Source organism: Muscardinus avellanarius (genome assembly GCF_963383645.1).
Source record: "Muscardinus avellanarius genome assembly, chromosome: 6".
Lineage (NCBI taxonomy): Eukaryota > Metazoa > Chordata > Mammalia > Rodentia > Gliridae > Muscardinus > Muscardinus avellanarius.
The window spans coordinates 139,223,610-139,240,112 of record NC_137791.1 but is presented as its reverse complement, the minus strand read 5'-3'; positions in this window follow the sequence as shown (position 1 = coordinate 139,240,112).

The window sequence follows — 16,503 nt, the reverse complement described above, 5'->3', positions numbered from 1 at the left end:
GGCTGTGAACCTGCGATCCTGGCTCAGCCTCCAAGTACTAGGATTACAAGTACGCACCAACATGCCCAGCTTCAATATATTTAGTAGTAAAAGACTCTTGCCCACTAAGATCAGGAAAAAGGCAAAAATGTCCCTCTCTCCCCGCTGTGCCTCAAAAACCATACTACAAATCCTAGCTAATAAAGTAACAAAGAAAGAAAGAGGTCTACCACTTAGGTGGGGAGAAATAAAACCGTCTTGTTCTGAGATAGCACGATGATCCGTGTAGAACGCCCAGAACTAAGAGCTCTGGAGAATGAGCCACTGCAAACATCCACCGAAGTCAGTCACTTCCCTCTGCACCCGTGATGTGCTAGCAAGTGGGCTTTGAACCAAAGACAACACCATTTACATCAGCACCCCAGAGTGACCGAAGCACGCCTTTAACAAAATAGGTCAAGACATGGCCAAGGAAAACCATACACCCTGTGAAGGAAGCCATGGCAACGCTAAGAGCCGGCCCAGCGCACGCAGCCGCGCCGCCCGGCCTGCCTACACTCAGTGCGCCCCACACTCAAGCACAGCCAGGGACAGGCCGGCTGGCCGCCGGCAGCCACGGCTCTCCAGAGTTCTGGAGGCTGGGAGGCCGCGGGCGTCACTGGCAGCTCTGGTGACTGGCAAGGGCTTCGTGGTTTACAGACGGCCATTTTTTCTGTGTCCTCACATGGTACAAGGGAGCTCTCTGGGGTCTGTGGATTTTGTTTCGGGGGGCAATTCTTGGGGGGTGCTGGGGATTGAACTCAGAGACATTCTACCTCAAGCTATATCCCTAGCCTTTTTATTTTTTGGTGGTACTGGGGTTCCTGGAAACCCTTCTACCTCCAGGCTACACTCCCAGACATATATATATATATATATATATATATATATATATATATATTTTTTTTTTTTTTTCCTTCTTCTTCTTTGAAAGAGGGTCTCTTAAGGCCTGGCCCCAGCCTTTATTTTTGTTATTCAAAAACAGGGTCTTGCTGGGCGCGGTGGTGCACTCTTATAATTCCAGTGCTTGGGAGGCGGAGATAGGAGGATCGGGCAGGTTCAAAGCCAGCCTGTTTCCAAATAAAAAAGTATAAAAAATGGTCTGGGAGTGTAGCCCGAAGGTAGAAGGGTTTCCAGGAACTCCAGTACCACCAAAAACAAAAACAAAAAAACAGGGTCTCACTAGGCGGTGGCCACACACTTGTAATCCCAGCGTTTGGAAGGCTGAGGCAGGATCACGGCTTGCAGGCAGGGTCTCACTAAACTGCTGAGGCTGGCTTCAAACCAGCAAAAACTTGGCTTTGGCAATGACTTTTTAGACTCAACACCAAAGGTATAATCCGGTAAAGAATTGGATTTGGAAGTCTGGGACAGGAGGATCAGAGGTTTCAGGCCAGTCTTAGCAACTTAGTAAGATGTTGTTTCGAAATAAAAAATAAAGCCAGGTGTAAGTGGCTCACACTTATAATTTCAGTATTTGGAAAACTGAGCCAGGAGAATCACAGGTTCAAGGACAGCCTCAGCAACATAGTGAGACCCCATTTCAAAGCAAAAAAATTCTAAACTGGGGCCGGGCGTGGTGGCGCACACCTGGAATCCCAGCATTCAGGAGTCAAAGACTGGAGGATCCTGGTTCGCAGACAGCCTCAGCTACCTAGGCCTTTCGCAACTCAGTGAGACCCTGTTTCAAAATTAAAAAGACCAAAAAAGTAGGACTGATGGAGTAGCTCAGAGGTAGAATTCCCCTGGGTTTCATTTCCTGTACCAAAATAAGAAGAATAATTTAAGCCAGGCACGGTGGTACGTGCAATTCCAGTACTAGGCAGGCTGAAATAAGAGGGTCGCAGGTCCACACGCAGCCAGCGTTGCTACTTAGCGAGGTCCTCTGCAACTTGGTGAGACCCAGCTTCAAAATAAAGAATAAGCCAGGCATGGTGGTGCACGTTTGAGATCCCAGCAATCAGAAGGCTGAGACAGGAGGATCACAGTTCATGGACAGCCTCAACTACTTAGTGAAACCCTTTGCAACTCAGTGAGACCTGTTTCAAAATAAAGACTAAAAAATAGGGCTGGGGGTGTCACTAGGAGGTACAATGCCCCCTGGGTTCAATCCCCAGTACCACACATACACACAAAAAATATAGAAATAGGGCTGGAACGCCTCTGGGTTCCATCCCCAGTGCTTATAAATAAATAAATATATAAATAGAGCCGGGCGTGGTGGCGCATGCTTGTAATCCCAGCATTCGGGAGGCTGAGACTGGAGGATCAAGGTTTGCGGACAGCCTCAGCTACTTAGTAAAGCCCTCTGCAACTTAGTGAGACCCTGTTTCAAAATAAAAAATAGGGAGAGGGATGTTGCTCGGAGGTCGAATGCCCCTGGGTTCCATCCCCAGACCCGAAAAAAAAGAAAAAAAAAAATATATATATATATATATATAATAGGGGCAGGGGTAGCTCAGAGGTAGAACAACCCTGGATCTATTCCCAGTACCAAAAAAAAAAAAAAAAGGATTTGTAAACTGGACATCATTAAATGTAAAAAAGTACACTGGGCATGGTGGTGCACACTTGTAATCCCAGTACTTGGGAGGCTGAGACAAGAGGACATTGGTTCGAGGACTGCCTCAGCTACTTATTGAGGCTTTCTGCAACTTAGACCCTTTTTCAAAATAAATTTTTAAAAAATCGAGCTGACGGTATAACTCAGAAGTAGAATATACCTTGATTCAATCCCCAGCACCACACACAAAACAATAAATAAAAAATAAAAAATGGTGGTGGGCGTGTATCTCAGAGGTAGACTGTCCCTGGGTTCAATCCTCAGTGCTGCAAAAAAATGAGTTAAAAAGTTTTCTGTGAAAGACACATCAAAAGAATGAAAAGTCAAACCACAGAGCGGGACAAAGTACCTGCGAGCCTTACCCATAAAGGACTAGTATACAAAACAGAGGGGGCTTGGGGGGGTTGTTTTGTGGGAATTGAACTCGGGGGCATTCAACCTCTGGTCAGAAAAGCACTAGGTAAACTGGGCATGCTGGCACATGCCTGGAATCCCAATCCCTGGGAGGCTGGGAGGAAGAGCCCACGTTCAAGGCCAGCCTCAGCAAGTAGTGAGGCTCTGAACCTAGTAAGACCGTTTTCAAATAAAAATTCCAAATAAAAGTAAAAAGCAGGGCTGGAGGTATACCTCAGAAGTAGAACGTCCCTGGATTCAATCCATAGTACCACAGAAGAAAAGAGAACCACTGGGTACCACTGAGCACCTAGCAGAACGGCCAAAATGCGGAACACGGACACTCGTGCTGATGAAATGGCGCAGCCACTGAACAGACGGGCAGTCTCTCAAAGAATTAAACACTCTTACCACAGGAACCAGCAGTTACTGCTAGTTAAACAAAGAAACGGGAACCTGTGTCCACACAAAAACCTGCACACAGATGTGTCCAGCAGTTTTATTCCTCATTGCCAACACCTGGACGCTACCACGCTGTCCCTCTGTGCATGAATGGCTAAATAAGCCATGGCAGTCAGACAGGGATGACACTGAGCACTAAAAAGAAGTGAGCTATCAAGCTGTAACAAGACAAGAAGCTCAGATGCATATTGCTAAGTGCAAAAGCCACTGCGAAAAGGCTCCTACAAGCTGGGCGTGGTGGCGCACACTCGTAATCCAGCATTCGGGAGGATGAGACAGGAGGAATGCAATTCGAAGACAGTCTTGCTGGGCGTGGTGGCGCATGCTTGTAATCCCTGCGCTTGGGAGGCGGAGACAGGAGGATCACGCTGGCTTAAGAGACCCTGTTTCCAAATAAAAAAATATACATAAAATAGGTCTGGAAGTGTAGCCCGGAGGTAGAAGGGTTCCATCCCCAGTACCACCAAAAAACAAAAAAACAGGGTCTTAATAAGTTGCAGAGAGACTTACTAAATTGCTGAGGCTGTCCTCAAATCTACAATCCTCCTGTCTCAGCCTCCCAAATAATGGGATTACGGGTGTGCGTCACCACACCTATTTTTTTTTTTATTTTTTGCGGGTCTGGGGGTGGAACCCAGGGGCATTCGACCTCTGAGCTACACGCACTGCCGTATTTTTTATTCTTTAATTTGAAACCGGGTCTAACTGAGTTGCAGAGGGCCTCACTAAGTAGCTGAGGCTGTCCACGAACCGCGATCCTCTGGTCTCAGCCTCCCAAATGCTGGGATTACAAACCTGCGCCACCACGCCTGTTTTTTTTTTTTTGTTTGTTTGTTTGTTTGTTTTTTAACGGTACTGGGGATGGAACCCAAGGGCATTCTACCACTAAGCAGTACACCCCCAGTCCTTTTTTTTTATTATTTTTTATTTTTTGGTGGTATTGGGGGTGAACCCAGAGGCTTTCTACCTCCGGGCTATACTCTCAGATCCTGTTTTATTTTTATTTGCAAACAGGGTCTAAGTTGCTGAGAGCCTCACTAAGTAGCTGAGGCTGGCTTTGAACATGTGCAATCCTCCTATCTCAGCCTCCCAAGTGCAGGGATTACAAGCGTGCACCACCACGCCCAGCTTTTTTCTTTATTTTGAAACAAGGTCTCAGTAATCCTCTGGTCTCAGCTTCTGAATGCTGGGATAACAAGCATGCACCACCACACCCAGCTACACCTGACTTTTTTTTTTTTTTGGTGGTACTGGGTTCCTGGAAACCCTTCTGCCTCTGGGCTATACTCCCAGACCTATTTTATATTTTTTTATTTTTGGAAACAGGGTCTCTTAAGCCAGCGGGGCTGGCTCTGAACCAGCATGATCCTCCTGTCTCCGCCTCCCAAGCACGGTATTAAAAGGGTGCGCCAACACGCCCGGCTACACCTTTTTTTTTTTCCCCGGTGGTACTGGAGGTAGAGAACCCAGAGGCTTTCTACCTCTGGGCTATACTCCCAGACCTATTTTATATTTTATTTGGAAACAGGGTCTCACTTAAGTTGCTGAAAGCCTAAGTAGCTGAGGCTGGCTTTGAACCTATGTGATCCTCCTGTCTCAGCCTCCCAAGCACAGGGATTACAAGCATAAGCCACCACACCCGGCTACACCTGACTTTTAATTTGCTTAAAAAAAAAAAAAAAAACAGCCATGGTGGCACATGCTTATAGTCCCAGTACTTGGGAAACTGAGGCAGAAGAATTATAGGTTCACAGCTAGCCTCAGCAACTTAGTGAAACCCTGATTCAAAATAAAAAATTAGGCCGGTCATGGTGGCGTGGCTTGTAATCCCCATGCTTGGGAGGCGGAGACAGGAGGATCACGCAGGTTCGAAGCCAGCCGCGCGCGCTGGCTTAGGAGACCCTGTTTCCAAATAAAAATGTAAAAATAGGTGTCTGGGAGTGTAGCCCAGAGGTAGAAGGGTTTCCAGGAACCCCAGTACCACAAATTAATTAATTAATTAATTAATTAATAAAATAGGGTTTTTAGTGTGTAGGTCAGAGGTAGAATCCCCCTGGGTTCAATTCCAGTACCAGAGAAACAAACATACATTTCAAGTGTTTTTTAGTGAACCAGTGAAAAATACCTACGGGCTTTCTTGGGTAAAACTGTATTGTCTGACTACAGCCTCCTTTTAGTCTGTGCGTATAAATGCATATGAACAAATGTCTCTTTAACTAAAAACACCCAGTGCATCCTTTAAAATAAAATGATTGCTTTGACATTTTCTTCACCTTACATAATTTGAGTAGCAACCAAAACTGATCTTTCAAGCCAGGCGTGGTGGCGCACGCTTGTAATCCCAGCATTTGAGAGGCTGAGACCGGAGGATGGCAGTTCGTGGACAGCCTCAGCTACTTAGCGAGGCCCTCTGCAACTCAGTGAGACCCTGTTTCAAAATAAATAATAAAAATAAGGCAGGGGGTGTAGCTCGGAGGTCAAATGCCCCTGGGTTCCATCCCCATACCTGCAAAAAAAAAACAAAAACCTGATCTTTCTGTGGCCCCCAAATATCCAACCCAAGTCAAAATAGTAAGGATCTGTTGAGAGGCAGAACTATTACCATAGATGTGAGACCCACACTACCACACCAGTCAGTATGACCCTCAAAGTGGCATCACAGAGCACCCTAAAGACACAGCTCCAGAACCAAGCTGTAGGACCGAGGGAAATCATCATCAAGCAGACAGGGACCAGGGAAACCAGTGCCCAAAGCACAAAGGGGGCCTCAGAAGGACAAGGGGCCAGGGGTGAAGGAGAACTCCTGAAAGAATCACCACCCACAAGGCCTACATTTATAGCTCAATTTTTTTAAAGTCATTGTTTCTAAAAATCTGCAATATCCACTGGAGTAGTTGAGTTTAAAAAACAAAACTGTTGGCCAGCCTTCTACCTTCAGAGCAAGAGACCAAACTTCAAGGATCAAAGGACATCATCGTGGGTCACTTGAATTTCTCCAACAGGGCGACACTGAAACACATTCCTCGAGTCAAACTAACTCACTGTAAAAATATCCTCAGAAGCCGGCATGGTGGGCACGCTTATAATCCCAGTACTCGGGAGGCTGAGACAGGAGAATCACAGGTTCAAGCCAGCCTCAGCAACTTAGTGAGAACCTGTTTCAAAATAAAAAATAAAATAGGCCTGGGGGTGTAGCTTGGAGGCAGAATGCCCCTAGGCTCAATCCCAGTACCCTTAAAATATACACATATTTATACCCTCAGGACAGAGATCAACTCAAGAGAAGTGAGTCAAGGACTAGGAGTGGTGGTCCACCCCTGTAATCCCAGTTCTTGGGAGGCTGAGACAGGACGGTAATAGGTTAGAGACCCTGCTTCAAAATTAAAAAAAAAAAAAAAAAAAAAATAGGACACGGGGTGTGGCTGCAAGGGAGACTGCCCCTGGGTTCAATCCCAAGTACCCCACACACACACACAAAGGTATGGAACTTGGGGTGCTGTTCAGTGGTAAGGCACTTGCTTAGCATGTACAGGTACTGGGCTCCATCCACAGCAAAACAACAACAAAAAAAGTAACTTAAAGTTATGGAAGTTTAGATTCAAATAAGTGTTATCCAGTGATGGAATACAAAAAGAAGTCAATTTAACACAAGCCAGGCTTGCTGGTGCACACCTGTGACTCCAGCAGCTTGGGAGGCTACAGCAGGGTCACTGCAGCTTAGGGAGATCCTTTCTCAAAAAGTAGTAAGGGCTGAAACAGAAGGCTTGCAGGTTAAAGGCTAACTTCAGCAACTTAGCAAGACCCTGCTTCAAAATAAAAAGGGCTGGTGTGTGTAGCTAGAAGGTAGAATGCCCCTGGATTCAATTCCCAATACCAAATTAAATAAAAATAAAAATGCCTGAAACCAGGTGTGGTGGCTCATGCTTGTAATCCCAACATTTGGGTGGTCGAGACAGGTTGCGGTTCGAAGACAGTCTGAGCTACTTAGTGAGGCCCTTTGCAACTCAGTGAGACCCTGTTTCAAAATAAAGAATAAAAAATAACGCTGGGGGGAGGGGGTGACTCGGAGGTAGAATGCCCCTGGCCCCTGGGTTCCATCCCCAGTACTGCAAAAAAACAAAGAAAGAAGTAAAAATTCCTGGGAGATAGGACTGTGGTTGGCAGACAGTCTAAGCTCCTTAGTGAGGCCCTCTGCAACTTAGTGAGACCTTGTTTCAAAATAAAGAATAAGAAATAGGACTCGGGGTGTAGCTGGAGGTAGAATGCTCCTGGGATCCGAACCCCCAGTACTGAAAATAAAATGAGTCATTTTAACACCCAGTGATAAGACTTTGCCATCTACAACTGTACTTAGACCAGGAAAAATAAAGTCCAATCTACAGAATAAGGCAGCAGCCAATCAGGAATGCGCCTCTTCATCTATCGCTCCTTTCTCCACTGATAGGGAAAGTCTTAAAGCGACTTACACCCCTCCAGTCTACGCAGAACTCAGTTTCAGAACCCACTTCCGAGTCACCTTCCACAGGTCGCTGAGTGGGGGCAGGGGTCCCGCCTCGTCTGGGTCCACTTTGGGGGCTTCCTTGGGGCACGCTGTATCTCGCCAAATGCCCTGCTTCTCCCGGGGCACAGGGTAACAAACACGTGAGCCCCAGAAATGGCTGTGGCCCACCCCGCTCCGCCCGCGACTCCGCGGCGCCAGGCGACAGCGAAGTGGGCTCAACAAGTGGCGCGACGCCGCGGGCTGCGGGCGGCCGCCCCGCCGGGCCTGGGCCTCGGGCCGCGCGAGCGCAGGGTGCGGGGCCGCGCGGGCTCTCGGGGCGCGGCGGCGGGCGGGCCGGCACGCAGCCGAGCGCGCCCCGCACCCTGCGGCCGGCCGGGCCTGGGCGGCGGCGCCGGGCGGGCCGGCTCGGTACCTGCGCGGCGGCGGCGGCGGCGGCGGCGGCGGGCGGCGGGCGCCAGCCGCGCAGGCCGCGCTCCTCGCATGGGCACGACGCGCGGCGGCCGCGGCGGAACAAAACCGCGGCACGCCCCGCCCCCTCCGGCCGCCCTCATTGGCCGCCGCCGCCGCCGCCCGCCGCCGCGCCGCTCTCGTCCTCTCAGCCGCGCCGCTGGGCGGGGCGACGCCGGCGCGCTGGGCGGGGCCTCCGCGCGGCCCCGCCCCCGCCGGCCCCGAGCGCGCGTGCGCCCGGCGCGCCCCGCCCCCGGCCCCAGCCGGAGCGCGGGCGGAGCGCGTCCTCCCGGGCCGCCGGGGCGCAGCGGAGGCCGGCGGCGGCGCAGCGCGGCGCGTGAGGCTGCTCCGTGAGGGACGGAGCCCAGGGCCTGAGGCTCGCCGCCGCCCGCAGCCCGCCGAGCCAGACCCCGCTGTGTCCGCCGAGCCCGGCGTTCTCCGGGATCTGCAGCGGGGCGGGCGGGGGTCATGAACTGGACGGCGTGGGTGCCGGGCGACGGGGTGCAAGCGACGGACGCGCTGGGCCTGCTTCCGCCCAGGGTGACCGGCTTCTTGAGGGTGTGTGGGGTGAGCCGTGCAGAGCCAGGCGTGCCACGCTCGGGGTCCCAGCCTCCCAGCACCCGGGCCCACCTCGCGGCAGGTGCCCGAGACTCGGGGCGGGGTTGCTGCAGAATAATGCTCCCCACCTGCAGAGGGGCCTTAGGGACCATGAGGTCCCGAGATGCTCATTTGAGTCCAGCTTTGAGTCTGGCCAGGAGGCGGCCAGAGTTGGGAGAGCGGCCAGCCAGGCGCTGGGCACTAAGGAGCGGCATGCGGGCACTAGGTGGCGCTGAGAAGAGCCGCATCAGACCCGGGCAGGGCAGCATCCCAGCTGGCACCAGGTGGGACTGGACCTGGGAGAGCCAGAGGCCAGCAGAAGCTCACAGAAGGGCTGAGGACAGGTGTCACCGCCTACACCTCTGTCCATTACCCGTCCCCTCCTCCAGGTTCCCTGAGAACAAGTGGCTTTGTGACCTGGGCCAGACCAGGCCTTGTCTCCTGGCAGGCACCGCGCTCGGGAGAGTCCAACCGAGCTGGATGTTCTGTCCTGTCCAGCTAGGCATGTGAAAACCTCAAATCCCCAAGGTCACCTGTTGACAGTCAGGTGGCTGACTGAGTTCCATCTGCTGCCCTGTCAGCACCACCTGGGTAGTTATAGAGGCCTTCGGTGGATGAGAGTCCACCCGCCTTAAGATAGTGTCTCATTTGGTTGGATAAGCTCTCACAAAACTAGAAAGCATTTTGAAGACCTGGTGCAGGTCCAGCAGCCAGCGGTCTGTGGGCCCCCCCTCCTGTAAGGTCACATCAGGGCCTATGGGAACCACTAGAACAGGAGCCTGCAGGCTCAGCACTATTTCTCCAGCCCTCGCCATGGATTGGCCGGCAGGAAAGTATCAGAATTGTCCCGTTTTGCAGATGGGGAAGTGGGCTCAGCAAAGAAAGGGGCTTTGTTTCATCCTGTAACATGGTGAGTGGCCCTGCCCAGCTCCCTCTGAGAACATTACCTGCAGTCATCCACAAGAGGGCAAGTTGTCCCTGGCCCAGCACCCACGCGTCCCCACTGAGCTCTTCGGCCTCCCTGCAGGGACCCCAGGACAAGCCCGAGTTGGCCTCACCCACTTCAGAAGGGATGGAAGGAAGCAAGGCCGGGATCACCAAGCTCACTGCCCACCCCGGCACCCCGCAGCGCCTGTTTTCCCAGATATCAGCTTTCTCCAGCAGAACCCAAGGTCTAGTTAGCCTGCAGGTTTAGAGGCTAAAAGTCTAAACAGCTCTATGCTGGTTGGGCCAGGCTCCAGATGGCCAGAGTGAGGTACATGGGGAAGAGGCCACCTCTTATAACAGGAGCCAGAGAAGCTACGGTCCCATAGGCCCTTCAGAGTCGCATCCCCAGTGGCCTCAGTACCTCCCACCAAGCTCGCCTCTCAAGGTCCCACTGCCAGGGACACAGACCTTGGCCATGACAGACTCACTGGCTCGTCCCACCGTTTCCCCTTCAGGACTGCTCCAGCTGTCCTAGTTCCTTTGCCTCTCCACACACATTTCAGAGCAGCCGGGCGTGGTGGCGCACTTGTCATCCCAGCATTCAGGAGGCTGAGACCGGAGGATCGCGGTTCTCGGGCAGCCTCAGCTACTTAGTGAGGTCCTCTGCAACTTAGTGAGACCCTGTTTCAAAATAAAGAATAAAAAACAGGGGGTGTAGCTTGGACGTTGAATGCCCCTGAGTTTCATCCCCAGATGCGCAAAAAAAAAAAAAAATTAGAGCAAACTTGTCAAAGCTACTAAAATATCTTTCTGGGGCTTTGATAGTAGAATAGACATCTATTGAATCTCCCATTACAAACACAGAATGTATCATTGCACATGAGTCATCAAAGTTGTACAGTTTTAAGCATGAAGTTCTCATGCATGTTTTGTTAAATTTGCACCTAGGTATTCTAGTTGGTTAAACAATTGTAAATGGTACAACAGCTTAAAAATTAATTTTTATTTTTTTAATTTATTTTTATTGGTGCATTGTAATCATACATCACATTGGAATATAAGACTTGAGAGGATATACAAGCACACATTATCCAATTAGCCCTCATCCAGCCCCCATCCCATTCCCTCCCCCTCCCTCCATCCCATGCTTGTTTGATGATTAACTTTGATACATATGTTTATGGACCTCCTGCATTTTATTTATTTTTTTTATTATTATTATTTTTTTTTGGTGGTACTGGGGTTCCTGGAAGCCCTTCTACCTCCGGGATACACTCCCACGGGCTACACTCCCAAACCTATTTTTTAACATTTTTATGTGGAAACAGAGTCTCTTAAGCCAGAGAGGCTGGCTTCGAACCAGCGCGATCCTCCTGTCTCCGCCTCCCAAGCGCGGGCCTCCCAAGCGCGGGGATTACAAGCGTGCGCCACCACGCCCAGCGACCTCCTGCATTTTAAAGAGGCTCCATCCTCCCCTATTCCATACCCTCTGATTGGTCACCTTAATTGCTTCACTATAGGGCCCTTTCTATAGCTCGACCACTTCCTGTTGCCCGTTTCCTCCTAGTTATTGCTGATTAGTAGAAGCATCTGGTTTTAATTTTCTGCGATATTTCTCTGTGCATGCCACGTTGCAAATACCGATCCCACTCTTGACGGCCCCAGTTGTGGCCTGGCTACCCGGTGGACTGATCAGACCTCACTGGCTCAAGCAGCGGCCTTGCCTCATGGGAGGCCCCAGTTCTGGCCTCGCTGGCCCCGACACTGGGCTAACCCCTCAGCTGGCTCCAATCCCGGCCTCGGAGGCCCCAGCACCGGCCTTGCCTCACTGCAGACTCCGATGTTAGCCGATGGCCCTGGCATCGGCCTAACCCCTCGGCAGGCTCCGATCCAGGCCTTGGAGGCCCCAGCACCGGCCTTCCTCGCGGAAGGCTCCGATCCCGGCCTCGCTGGCCCCAGCACCGGCCGAACCCCTCGGCAGGCTCCGATCCCAGCCTCAGAGGCCTCAATAACGGCCTTGCCTCACGGAAGGCTCCGATGCCGGCCGTTGGCCCCAACACCGGCCTAACCCCTCGGCAGGCTCTGATCCCGGACTCGGAGGCCCCAGCACCAGCCTTGCCTCATGGCAGGCTCCGATCCCGGCCACGCTGGCCCTGGCACCGGCCTGATCCCTCTGCAGACTCCAATCCCGGCCTCGGAGGCTCCAGCACCAGCCTAACCCCTCGGCAGGCTCTGATCCCGGCCTCAGAAGCCCCAGCACCAGCCTTGCCTCATGGCAGGCTCCGATCCTGGCCTTGCTGGCCCCGGCACCGGCCAACCCCTCAGCAGGCTCTGATCCCGGCCTCGGAGGCTCCAGCACGGGCCTTGCCTTGCGGCAGGCTTCAATCCCAGCCTCGCTGGCCCCAGCACCGGCCTAACACCTCGGCTTCCCCTGAATACAAGTCTCCACCGCCAACGCGGAGATCGCTTTCAGCACCACCTTTCTCCTTGGTCTCCGCTAAAGTCTCTCTCCTTACAGGTGATGTCCAAGATTCTTAACAATGTAGAGAAGAAGCAGTCCTCCTTAGCGGGGAATTTTTCCAATAATTCCAGTTCATTTGGATAAGTTTTGTCTGCATCTCCAGTATCCTGGCATCCGCCACCTCCTTGACTCCTCTCCAGTATTTTCCTTTTTCTTTTCCTTTTTTACAGGGTCCTTCCGAGTGCATAGGGGGATCACCTAGGGGCGCCTGTCCACCCGCCCAGGGTCGGGGGCCCAGGGTCCTTCCGGGTGGAGAGGGGGGTTGCCTAGGGGTGCCCCACCGGCGCCTGCCCACCTGCCCAGGGTCGGGGGCCCAGGGGCCCCGGACCAGGGGGTCCTAAAATTTTTTTTTTTTTTTTTTTTTTTGGTGGTACTGGGGTTCCTGGAAGCCCTTCTACCTCCGGGCTACACTCCCAGATCTATTTTTACATTTTTATTTGGAAACAGGGTCTCCTAAGCCAGCACGCGCGGCTGGCTTCGAACCTGCGCGATCCTCCTGTCTCTGCCTCCCAAGCGCGGGGATTACAAGCGTGCACCACCACGCCCGGCCCTAAAAATTAATTTTTAAATGGGCATGGTGGCACACACTTGTAAGCCCAGTACTTGGGAGGTTGAGACAGGAGGATTGCAGGTTCAAAGCCAGCCTCAGCTACTTAATGAGGCTCTCAGCAACTTAGTGAAACCCTGTTTCCAAATAAAATATTAAAAAAATAGGTCTGGGGGTATAGCTGGGAGGTAGAAAGCCCCTGGGTTCCACCCCTAGTACCAAAAAATAAAAAAATTCATTTTTATTTCAGTGTCCACGCACTCCTACTAGTACATACTGTCATAAGCAACTGTCAGGTGTTTTGTTTTTTGTTTTTTTGGTGCTGGGATTGAACCCAGAGGCATTCTACCTCTGAGCCACACCCCCAGTCCAATTTTTAAATTTTGAAACAGGGTCTCACTACTTGCTGAGGTTGTCCTCAAACCTGCAATCCTCCTGTCTCAGGCTTGGATTTCAGGAATGCACACCGTACCTGCTAACTGTCAGGTGTTCAACTTGTACCCTGTGACCTTGGAGCACCCACTCACTTGTTTTAGGACAGTTTTTGTAATTTCCTAAGAATTGTCTGCACAATCACATCATCTGCAAATGGTGACAGCTTTCTTTCTAATCCATACGGCCTGCCTTTCTCTTTCTTTCCTTTCTTTCTCTCTTTTTTGCAGTACTGGGCATGGAACCCAGGGGGTATTCTTCCTCCAAGCTATACCCCAGCCCTATTTTTTATTCTTTATTTTGAAACAGGGTCTCACTGAGTTGCACAGGGCCTCTAGTAAGTAGCTGAGGCTGTTTGCAAACCATGATCTTCTGGTTCATATCAGCCTCCCAAATGCTGGGATTACAAGCGTGCATCACCACCACACCTGGCTTTGGCCTTTATTTCTTTTCCCCACTGTTTCATCTTATACACACCCCTCTTCCAGTCCAGGCATTATCTCATTATCTGCTGTTTCTTTCCTCTCAGACTCCTTCTAGTTTAGCCTTCATTTCCAAGGCGTTTTTCTTTTTTTCTATTTGTGTGTGTGTGTGTGTGTGTGTGTTACTGGGGATGGAACCCAGGGGCATTCATCTCCGAGCTACGCCCCCAGCCCTATTTTTTATTCTTTATTTTGCAACAGGGTCTGAGTTGCAGAAGGCCTCACTAAGTAGCAGAGGCTAGCTGCGAACCGTGATCCTTCCATCTCAGCCTCCCAAGTACTAGATGACAAGCGTGCGCCACCACGCAGCTCCCGAGTCCCTCCTGCATCCCATCACCTTTCTGAATGGTTGTCACTGCTGCGTGTCTTTCATCCTGGCTACCACCCTGATGCTGAAGTAGTGGTGAGTGCTGTCCCGCACACGCCACCTGCTCCGTGTCCCGGGAGCTGGGCTCTGCCCTGCCTGATCATCGTCCTGCTGAGGCTCTGCCACAGCGGCCTCTTCTGTGCAGCCTGAATGGGGAGCAGCCCTGGCGGGTCCAGCCCTCTTTGTCTTCTCAGAGCCTGGTCTCACCATCTCATTTCTAGCTTTCTATGGGGAGGTGCAAACTGAGAAGCTGCTGCGGGGCCCAGATTCCAGGTCCAGGTAGGCTCCGTGGCCTTGCAGTGGGGCTGCAGGTGGGTGGCAGAGGTACAGGAGACTGCCACACCAGGCTGGGTGTTCCAGGTGCTCCACCCCTCGAGGCGCTGTCCGCCAGCAGCTGGACGTGTAAGTGCAGGAGCAGGAGGGACGGGTGGCATCTTGGGAGTCCTGGGTGAGGTCCAGACAGAAGGGATGAGCAGCGTCCAGCGTAAGCACGTCTGGTGGGCCCTGCCTTGGTGAGTGGCGCAAGCCCCAAGTCGCAGGGAGGCCAAGGCTCCCATCGAGGCCCTGGGTCAGGCAGGTCGGCTGTCCTTCCAGAGGCAGTGATCAGGTGGGAGAGTTCCGGGAGAGCAAGGCTTCTGGCAACCACCCAAGGGTCTGTGTGGTAGTCGAACTTCTAAAACAACCCCCCCAGCAACCCAGCTCCTGGGACACACCCTGTGCGCCCTCTCTCCTTGAGGGTGGGTTAGCCGGTGGTGGGCCTTCTTGGCCGTTCTCAAGTCACAGAGGACTGTGAGGACCTTGCCCACGTACGCATGCTGTGAGCTGCCAGGCGGAGGGTTTCACCTGGTAAGGGACGAAGGGCTCCCTGGGCCAACAGCCCCAAGAGTGAGGTGAAGTGTGTCCTTGCTGGCCCGGCCCCCAGAGGGGACTCAGCCTGTTAACACCCTGACACACCCTCAGGAGCCTGGCCCCGCAGCCCGCAGGAGCCAGCGGAAGGCTGTTCTCACAGGCCACCACTTGAGGTGCTCACGCCAGCTGCCCACGTGAGTGGCAGGCCCCTGCCTGGGCACCTCTGCCAAGTGGTGGGTGTGCCTTGGGATTCCCTGCTCCCTGCGGGGCACAAGTGCTCTTGACTGTCCAGGCCACGGGGAAGGTGCCACGTGGACTTCTGTTCCAGTGGGGGGCTGTGACACCTGGCTGGATGGCCAGGCCTCTCTCTGGGCAGACACCACAGAGCAGCCAGGTGCCTTGGTGGTACGCCTCGCCCTGACTGAAGCTGCTGGCTTCATCCTACCTGGGGACCATGTCGGCCCCATGGTGAGGCGGAGGAGGGAGTGACCTGGAGGGGCCCTCTGTGAGCACAGCAGCTGCCACCAAGAGCGATTAAGTAACTAACATTCACTCATCCATTCTTGAAACCTCAGGAGGAAGGCCCTCCTGCACCCCCAACGGGTGGGCCACTTCACACAGCCCTAAGAAACAGGCCTGAGAGCTCCCCTCCTGGCTTGCCTCCCTTCCTGCACCAGGAACATCTGAACTGGAACGTGCACATGGAGCCCTCAGGGCCGATGTTAGGACTCTGCTCTCTACTCCCCCATGGAGGACTTTTCATCAAAACTTTATGTGCATTTTTTAAGCATGACTTTTCCAAAATGGCCTCTGAAACAATCTGTGCATTGAAAGGCAAAAAACACCAGGTGTGGTGTCGCACGCTTGTAAACCCAGTACTTGGGAGGCTGAGACAGGAGGATCACAAGTTCAAGGCCAGCCTCAGCTACTTAGTGATGTCCTCCACAATTTAGTGAGACCCTGTTTCAAAATAAAGAATAAAAAATAGGGCTGAGGGTGTGTAGCTTGGAGGTAAAATGCCCCTGGGTTCCATCCCCAGTACTTAAAAAAAAAAAAAAAAAAAAAAAAAGCCTGTAGTGGTGTACACTTGTAATCCCAGTAATTGGGAGGCTGAGACAGGAGGATTGCTGGTTTAAGACCAGCCTCGGCAATTTAGCAAGACTGTTTCAACACTGAAAAAAAAAAAAAGAGGCTAGGGGTATACCTCTGAGGTAGAACTCCCCCCACCCCAGGTTCAATCGCCAGTACTCTCTGCACAAATAATAGTATAAGATTCTAAAACTCATGAGGTAATCAGAAGAGCCTCTCTCTGGGCAGGGGTCCAGAAAGCCCCAGACTGGTCGACAGGTGACTTAACGGGAGGATCTGACTGACAGCTTTCTAGTAGAAGGACGGAG